Source organism: Arvicanthis niloticus, chromosome 12, assembly GCF_011762505.2.
Source record: "Arvicanthis niloticus isolate mArvNil1 chromosome 12, mArvNil1.pat.X, whole genome shotgun sequence".
Taxonomy (NCBI): Eukaryota; Metazoa; Chordata; class Mammalia; order Rodentia; family Muridae; genus Arvicanthis; species Arvicanthis niloticus.
This window is the reverse complement of record NC_047669.1, coordinates 5,716,359-5,724,669: the sequence shown is the minus strand read 5'-3', so window position 1 is coordinate 5,724,669 and position 8,311 is coordinate 5,716,359. Positions and strand designations below refer to the sequence as shown.

Genomic DNA, 8,311 nt, shown 5'->3' with positions numbered 1-8,311 from the left:
TAATCAAATTTGGGATAGATGGCTCAGAAGTTTAGAGCAATGGCTGCAATTTTGGAAGACCTAGGTTTTATTTGCAGCATCCATATGGAACGTAATTGTGTGTAATTCTAGTCCCAGAGTATCTTATATCCCCTCCTGGTACCTGAGGGCATTGTATGAATATGATTATCTATATCTATGTCTACCTATCTCTATCTGTCTGTCTATCTATCTATCTATCTATCTATCTATCTATCTATCTATCTATCATTTATATATCTATCTCTATCATCTCTATATCTTTTATCTCTATCTCTATCTTTATCTCGATCTATATCCTTTAGCTATACCTATATCCTATCTGTCTGTCTATCATCTGTCTATCTATCTATCTATCTATCTATCTATCTATCTATCATCTATTTATCATCTACCATCTATCTATGCAGACAAAACAACTATAACTATGCAAATAAAATTAAAATTAAAATTAAAAATTATAAAATTTATCAGGATATCCATTATGAATTTTGCATCACAGTGTTAAAGCATTTGTTTCTTGAGATCTTTAAAATTTGGAAAACATTTTCTTCCATTAACTTAAGTGTAATTTTATTTAGATTATTTATTCATTCATTCATTCATTCATTCATTCACTTTACATTCTGGTTGCAGCCTCCCCACCTTCTCCTATCATTCCCATCCTCACAAATCCATCTCTGGACTACTCCTTTCCCTTACCATCTGATCTTGGACAACCAGTTACAAACAGGACTAAACACAACCTATCCCACTGATGCTCTACCAGGCAGTACAGCTAAGGGAAGAATATACAGTGGCAGGGAGCACAATTCTAGAAAGCCTCACTCCAATGGCTAGGGGACCTGTTAGATTCAACATAGTTGTGAATGTGCCTTCATGACACAGGTTTGGCAGCAGAGGTACCTTCAACCTGAATAATGCATCTCTGGCTTTCTAGTATAAAGATGGCATTGCTCTTTATGCTTCTCTGCTTCGCCCTTTCTGTATACCATATTGTCCTCAAATACACCTGGTAAAAAAATTCTGGGAAAGGGATTGAGGGCATTACTAGAGAAGGGAATGGCTTTGATGTCTACAGGAACACAAGGAGGCAATCCCAGGCATAATGGGACAAGAAGTTCTGGATGTGGAGGTGACTACATTAATTGTTCTCTGGAAATTTTTAACCAATCATGATGATTAAGTTGTACTAGAAAATATTTGAAGCATGAAATGTTTTTGAGAAACCTACAGTTTTAATATTAAGAAAATTCAAGACCCCAAAGAAAAGAAATACTGGGCCTGGGTCACTAAGAACAGGGATGTCTATAGAAAATACAAGGGAAAAGTTGTAAGAAGAAATAGTTAGATCTCTTTCTTTATTCACAGAGAAAGGCACAGTGAGGTGGGAAGGTGGGAATCTCCGTGGGGAAGATCTGGCATTTCTGTCAGGTAGCTTTTGTAGCTACCACACAGCTTGGTGAGAACACAATCAGGTGTCCTGGTTGCATTGTTGAAACTGGCTCGGTGTGTGATTTTTTTCTTTGATTTTTCTTTTTTTAATTGAATATTTTATTAATTTACATTTCAGATGCTATCCCCTTTCCCCATTTCCCCTCCCTAGAGACCCCCTATCCCATTCTCCCTCCTCCTTTGTGCCTTTATACCATTTTAATTACATGCAAGTATTAAAGTCAGTTCTTGAGGGACTAGCAATACACTAAATGCAAACTGTCAAGAAACAAGCAAGACAATGAACACAAATAGCCAAAGAACAAGCAAGGCAATAAGCAAAATTCTGTGAAAGCTCCCATGATTGCTGTTTCTAAGGGCTTATCAGGATGACCAAAATAGCTGAGCCAACTTCCCTGTGCTAGCCCAAAGTCATTTTTATGTCTGAAGCCTACTTCTTGTTCTATCCTAAGATTAAGACTTTTGTCCAAAATTACTTCTTTGTTCTAGCCTAATGTCATATTCCTGCCTGAAGCCTATTTTCTTGTCCTTGGCCAATGTCATATTCCTGCCAAGTAGCCCATTTCCTTGTTCTTGGCCAGTGTCAGATTCTTGCCAAGCAACCCCAAAGCTCTCCACCTCTCCCCCTTTTTATTTTGTAAATAAGATTGAACCTGTCTTAGGTCATTCTGCCAAGAATGCTCTCCTTATCTGTCATGGAATATGCATTATCCAAAACAATGCACATCTGTCTTAGGTTGGTAAGGATCAGTACAGAATCTTACCTGTCCTTGGCTTTCCAGCATGTTAATTTAATAACTGTCTGGGGGTCTATTTTTAGGTTCAAGCCATGTACTTTGGCTGCCAACATGTTGACATTGTTAAAGACAAGCTTTAACATGAGGGGCAGGGATAAAAGTATTTCTAGGACAAAAAAGGGCTAGCATGATCAAGCTATATATGCCATTCTTGAAGCTTGACCAAAATAGAAATACTGACCCCAGGGTAATTTTATCAGCAGTATCTGCCACATCAATGCTTATCTGAGCAGTATTCTTTAAATTCATAACCTCACTACGCAAAGTTAGAACATCCAGAGAGGTGTTAGAATTATGCAAAATTCACTGCAAGTATCTTTAAATGTTTTCCTAATTAAAATGACTCCCACTATAAATTTTAGAACTAACATGAATCTAATAGTATTTGTCATGACACTCAAAATGGCTTCTTAGTCTTAAACTCTGAACCTCCTTCCAATAATTTGAATAGAATAAAGAGCATCAATTCATTGTTTCCAATGCCCATCTCAATCGTCTTGTATATTCAACACATTAGTAACATTTTTTGGTTAAATGATTAACAAAAGTAGCTGTCTTAACTTCTTGTGTCAAAGCAATTGCAGAAGCAGTGGTGCTAACAATTAATGTAATTAAAGCTGTTCTATCAGCAACAATCAAGCCCACTACCCTCTTGGTTCTGCTTAAAGCCTAACTCACTTCTTCCAATATTTGTAAGCTTTTTTCAGAAGACAAAAGTTCTGTGATACTCAGGGCAATAAAACAAAATAAGGTTTATACATTTATAGACCTCTGTAACTGACATGCTGAATTTCAACATACTAAGACAATTAGAAAGTATATAGTCAATGCAGCTTACATTAAATACTGTAGAGGGTGTGTGGTCTTTAGTCGGGTCTTCTCCAAGTGTCTGATGAGAGCATCTAGCAGTTTCTGCTTCTTCGGTCCACTCTTAAGTCCATAGGCCTTGCAGATATCCTTCACTATAGGCACAGTAAGCTTGTCAAGTGTGCCCTTGACAAGATGGGGCCTTCAGTAGTTCTTCTTCTTCTTCTTCTTCTTCTTCTTCTTCTTCTTCTTCTTCTTCTTCTTCTTCTTCTTCTTCTTCTTCTTCTTCTTCTTCATTGTTATTCTTTGAGACAGAGTTTATTTGTATAGCTCTGGCTGTCCTGGAACTCACTCTGTAGACCAGGCTGGCCTCAAACTCAGAAATCCACCTGCCTCTGCCTCCCAAGTGCTATGATTAAAGGCCTGAGCCACCACTGTCCAGCTTCAATTCTTCTTATAACTCTACCTTGGGCTTTTTACTTGCAGAACCTTCATCATCTGGTTTTCTCTTGGCAACTTTTTTCTCAGTATTATAACCTGGTGGGTAGACAAGTTATTTAAACTCATTTTCCAGGGAGTCCAATCTTTTTTTTATTTCTTCAATCTTGGGCAGTGTCAGATCTACCACTTGCTCTGATTCCATCAGCTAGGGCCTCCAGGTCCCGGAAGTTCTGCTGCAGCACTGGGTTCTCAAAACTCCTTATGGGAGTTTTCTCAAAGCTCCTTATGGGAAGAGAACTTATAGACAGTGGCCTTTATCTTGTCTATCTGCTCAGGGTTGGCCATCACCTTCTTGATAAAGGGCAACTTCTGCTTGTTATTGGCATAAGGAGAAAGATGAGCTGGAAGCCTGCTAGAGTTACCTGAATAATCTGATCATCTATCTCCTCTTCCTGTGGCACCAAAGCCACAAAATATGGGGAGGTGTTCTTTTGGTCTGTGTATCTACACACTACTATGACATCCTCCTCCACACACTTGGTAAGCAGAGCACCAAACAAGGCTGAGCTCCCATTGATCAGGGACTCCTCTGGGTACACAGAGAGGGCCTCAGGTAGTGGTGCTTCTGTTGGGCCTTGGAGGTAACTCCATTTAACCTGTTATTTTCAGTCACGTAAGACAGGTAGAGGGCATGATTAACAAGTCTCTACCTCCAGAGATTTAAATATTAATGAATTATCAAAAGGCCAGGGGCGTAGCTAATTAAGTTATTCCCTCCCCTTTCTCTCTTCCCTATAAGACTGGTCTCCCCTGGCCTTTGGGGGGGAAGAAGCGCACAACACCTGCATCCATTCACCATGTCATGAACAATAAAAGCTTTGGAAAACCGGACTCCACGTGTCCATGGTCTCTCCGCCTGATTCCCAGCTTTTGGAACCCTGGAACCTTGCCGATGCAGCTGCCGGCCCGCCTACAGCTGCATGAATGTGGGGCTGGCGGCGCGGGAAGCCCTGGTGCCAGACCGCCCTGAGACTCTGTCGCCGGACTCCCTCCCTTCTCCCCGCCCGCGAGATTTCTGCCCCACATGCTTCTTTAGAATTACCATGGGTTTAAAGCCCATGAGAATCAAACCTGGCTCATCAAACCACTTCAGCTCCTCTGTTTCCTCTTTCTCCAGCACAATATGATGAGTCACATAAGTCAAAGACCACTTGATATCTCCAGGCAGGAGCAGACTGCCTGTGTTTACATTAAAAGTCTTTGTCTTGGTTTTCACTGGTTCATTTGTTTCTTGATAGAACCTCACTGGAAAAGGCTTGCTAGCTTTCTGAACCAATCTATAAATGCCCACCATGAGCACCATGTCTTTACCGAGCTTAAACTTTAACCTGGACAGTACTCACTTTTTGGTCTTCTTGGCTTGAAACTTCCTTAGCAGGTCTCACATCTTGCTTGACTACTCAAGGTAAACCCTGAGGTCCCCATCCTCAGTGATACTGACAATGTCTTTGTAGAATAAGAATACATCAAAGCCTCCTTGCTTCTTCAGGTGCATCAAGTCAATGAAAATCTCAGTGTCACAGTGATCTCCAGCTTTGGTCCTGGCCTGGCTGGCTTTGGCACTGTCATTGCCATTGGGGTCATCTTCATTGTTGAACAGCATGATTCTTTTATGACTCATCTTGAACTGGATATTGCTGAGAGGTTGGCACAGACTCAGAGTACTTCAATCAAAGAGTGGTCAGACCCATGGCCAGTTGTGTCTCTAAAATGTTTTTCCCCTGTTGTCCCTTAAACTGGTCAAGCTCTAGCACCTGGGTTATCGAAATCTTGTAGGACATAAATACTTTTGAAATTCACTGAGTTTTGTCTTTCTCTATACCATAGAACACCACTGCCAAGAGATCCCAATCGCTGCTTATGATCTTGCTGATGTACATACTGTGTTTCCACTGGATACTCGTATCAAAAGGTGTGAGTTCATCTTCACCCTGAGATTCGAACATAGCCCTGAAAGAATCAACTAAAAAATCAAACTATCTCTTCCTGAATATTTATATTCTCCACCTGTGTCAGGGCTCTGATCCTCCTCTTCCTCACCTTCAGTTTTATAGTAGGATTCCCATTCTGACATGTTGGTTTGCCACTTAGCTGCAGGTGAGAGAACCACTTGGGGAAATTTCTAAAACCAAAAAGTTTGATTAAGAAATATTACTGGGTAAACAGTAATACACACACACACACACACACACACACACACACACACACAATCACAAAAGACCACACACGGTATGTACTTACTGATAAGTGGATATTAGGAAAAAATTATAATACCTATGATATAACTTACAGATATATGAAGATCAAGAAGAAGAAAGGATGTTATATATATATATATATATATATATATATATATATATATATATATACACACACACACATATATATATATATATTTAAAAAGATAAAAGAATGGATAGAAGAGTTTGGTACACATGAGCGGGATTGTTGAATTTGTGAACTTACCTTCTTGGAAAGAATAGAACATACTGATTTGAACCCCTTGGAATTGACTGCCTAAGGAAATTAGGGTATAAGTTCTAAGAGATAGAATTTGGGCTTGTGAAGGATGCCCAAGGAAAGCTGCAAGAGAAAATAATACTTCATATGTAAAAGAGTTTGAAAATCATTGTAAAATAGGTATGTACAAATATGTACTTATTGATGAGTGAATATTAGGAAAAAATTTATAATACCTATGATAAAACTTATAGACATATGAAGCTCAAAAAGAAGAAAGACCAAAGTGAGGATGCTTCAGCACTACTTAAAGGGGAAACAAAATAATCACCATAGGTAGAGGGTGGGAGGGACTTGGGAGGAACAAAAAGGGGGGAGAGGAAAAAGGGGGCAGGATCAGGTGTGGAAGGAGATGGTGGAGATGTACATAGGGTCAGGAAATTGAAAAGAGGTGTGTAGTAATGGGGGATGAGGAACTGGGGGTAGCCACCAGAAAGTCCCAGATGCCAGGAAAGCAAGAGGCTCATAGGACCCAATGGGGATAATGTTAACTGAAATACCCAACAAAGGAGAGAAAGAACCTGTAGGGACCATATCCAGAGCTTATGTATGGCCCCTGGTTGAGGATGGGGCCACCCACCCTTCTCAAAATTTTAACCCAGAATTGCTCCTGTCTAAAGGAAATACAGAGACAAAGAATGGAACAGAGACTGAAGGAAAGGCCATCCAGAGACAACTGCCCCACCTGGGGTTCCATCCCATATGCAGATACCAAACACAGACACTATTTCTGATGCCAAGAAGTGCTTGCTGACAGGAGCCTGTTATAGCTGCTAGAGCCTGACCATTATAGATGTGGATGCTTGCAGCCAACCATCAGACTGAGCATGAGGACCACAAAGGAGGAGTTAGATGAAGGACTGAATGAGGTGAAGGGGTTTTGAACCCCAAAGGAAGAACAAACAATATCAACCAACCAGAACTTCAGAGTTCTCAGGAACTAAACCACAACCAAAGAGTACACATGAAGGGATCCATACCTCCAGCTGCATATGTAGCAGAGGATAGCCTTGTCTGCCATCAAAAGGAGGGGAGGTCCTTGGTGCTGTGAAGTCTTGATGACCCAGCATAGGGGAATGCTAGGGTGGTGGGGTGGGAGTAGGTTGGTGGGTAGGGGAAGCACCCTCATGGAGGTAGGGGAAAGGGTGCATGCAGGGTTTTTGGAGAAGAAACTGGGAAGGGGATAACATTTGAAAGGGAAACAAAATAATCAGTAAACAAGAAAAAAGACTGAAGTGAACAAGAGAGGGAAGAGAGAGAGAGAGAGAGAGAGAGAGAGAGAGAGAGAGAGAGAGAGACCCTGAGAGACAAAGACAAAGAGAAATGTGGGGCGGTGGGCTGTTAAAGGCCAGCATGTTTTCTGGTTGAGCACTGGCTAGATATGGCCAGGGACCCAGCAGATTGGAGACCTCATAAGTTTCCTACAAGGGATGGCATGCATTTTGCCATGCTCTCAGACTCCAGGCTCCTGACATGAGGCCAAAGACCTCCATCCATTCAGGCACATAGGACAGTGCTCCTACTAGCCCCTCCACAGTTATAAGGCATGACTACAGGCTGCAGAGCCTCAAGACATCTCCATATTCATGTTATACCTTAAGGCCAGAGGATGTAGCCAATTAAGCATTCTTTCCCAGACAATCTTCCTATTTGCAAAATGTATTTAACCTCAGGCCTGCCCTGAAAACATGGAGTACAGCTTCATGCACTTTCCACCATGACAATAAACATTTTAAGATCTGGACTACCTCTCGTCTTTGTGGACCACCATGGGGGACTGTGGAGAAGGTCTTCAACTATGGAGCCACTGTCTAATCTCCCAGCTGAGGACCTCTCTGCATTGTAGCCTCAGAGGCCTGCCAACTCAAGCAAGCTAGCCGAGCCAGCCATAACTCACCCAAGCAAGTCGCTTTGACCATGAGTATCATTTCCCTGTGGAGCACTGCTGGAGCTCATCTTCACCTCCTCCACCCTTTTTGGATGTGGGTTGCTCTAGCCCATATGCCCTGTCTCAACTCTTCTGCTGCCTCTCAATGGTACCTGGGAGCCTAAGGGTTTGAGACCAATCAGTCCTCTCCCACCTTTTTGCCCAGGAGTCCCCAACCCAAGAGCTCTGGCCCACACGGGACCTCAGACTGAGATCTCCCCATGTCCAGAGTGGCACCCTCTGGTTTCTCATAGCCCAGCACCTTGTGGAGTGAACTCAGTCAAAT

The 8,311-nt window shown here is 41.7% G+C and overlaps 1 pseudogene; it reads right to left on the bottom strand.

Annotated features, from left to right (window-relative positions):
- Nucleotides 1–3,104: 3,104 nt before the first annotated feature.
- Nucleotides 3,105–5,652, bottom strand: LOC117717981 (X-ray repair cross-complementing protein 6-like; annotated as a pseudogene).
- Nucleotides 5,653–8,311: the final 2,659 nt, after the last annotated feature.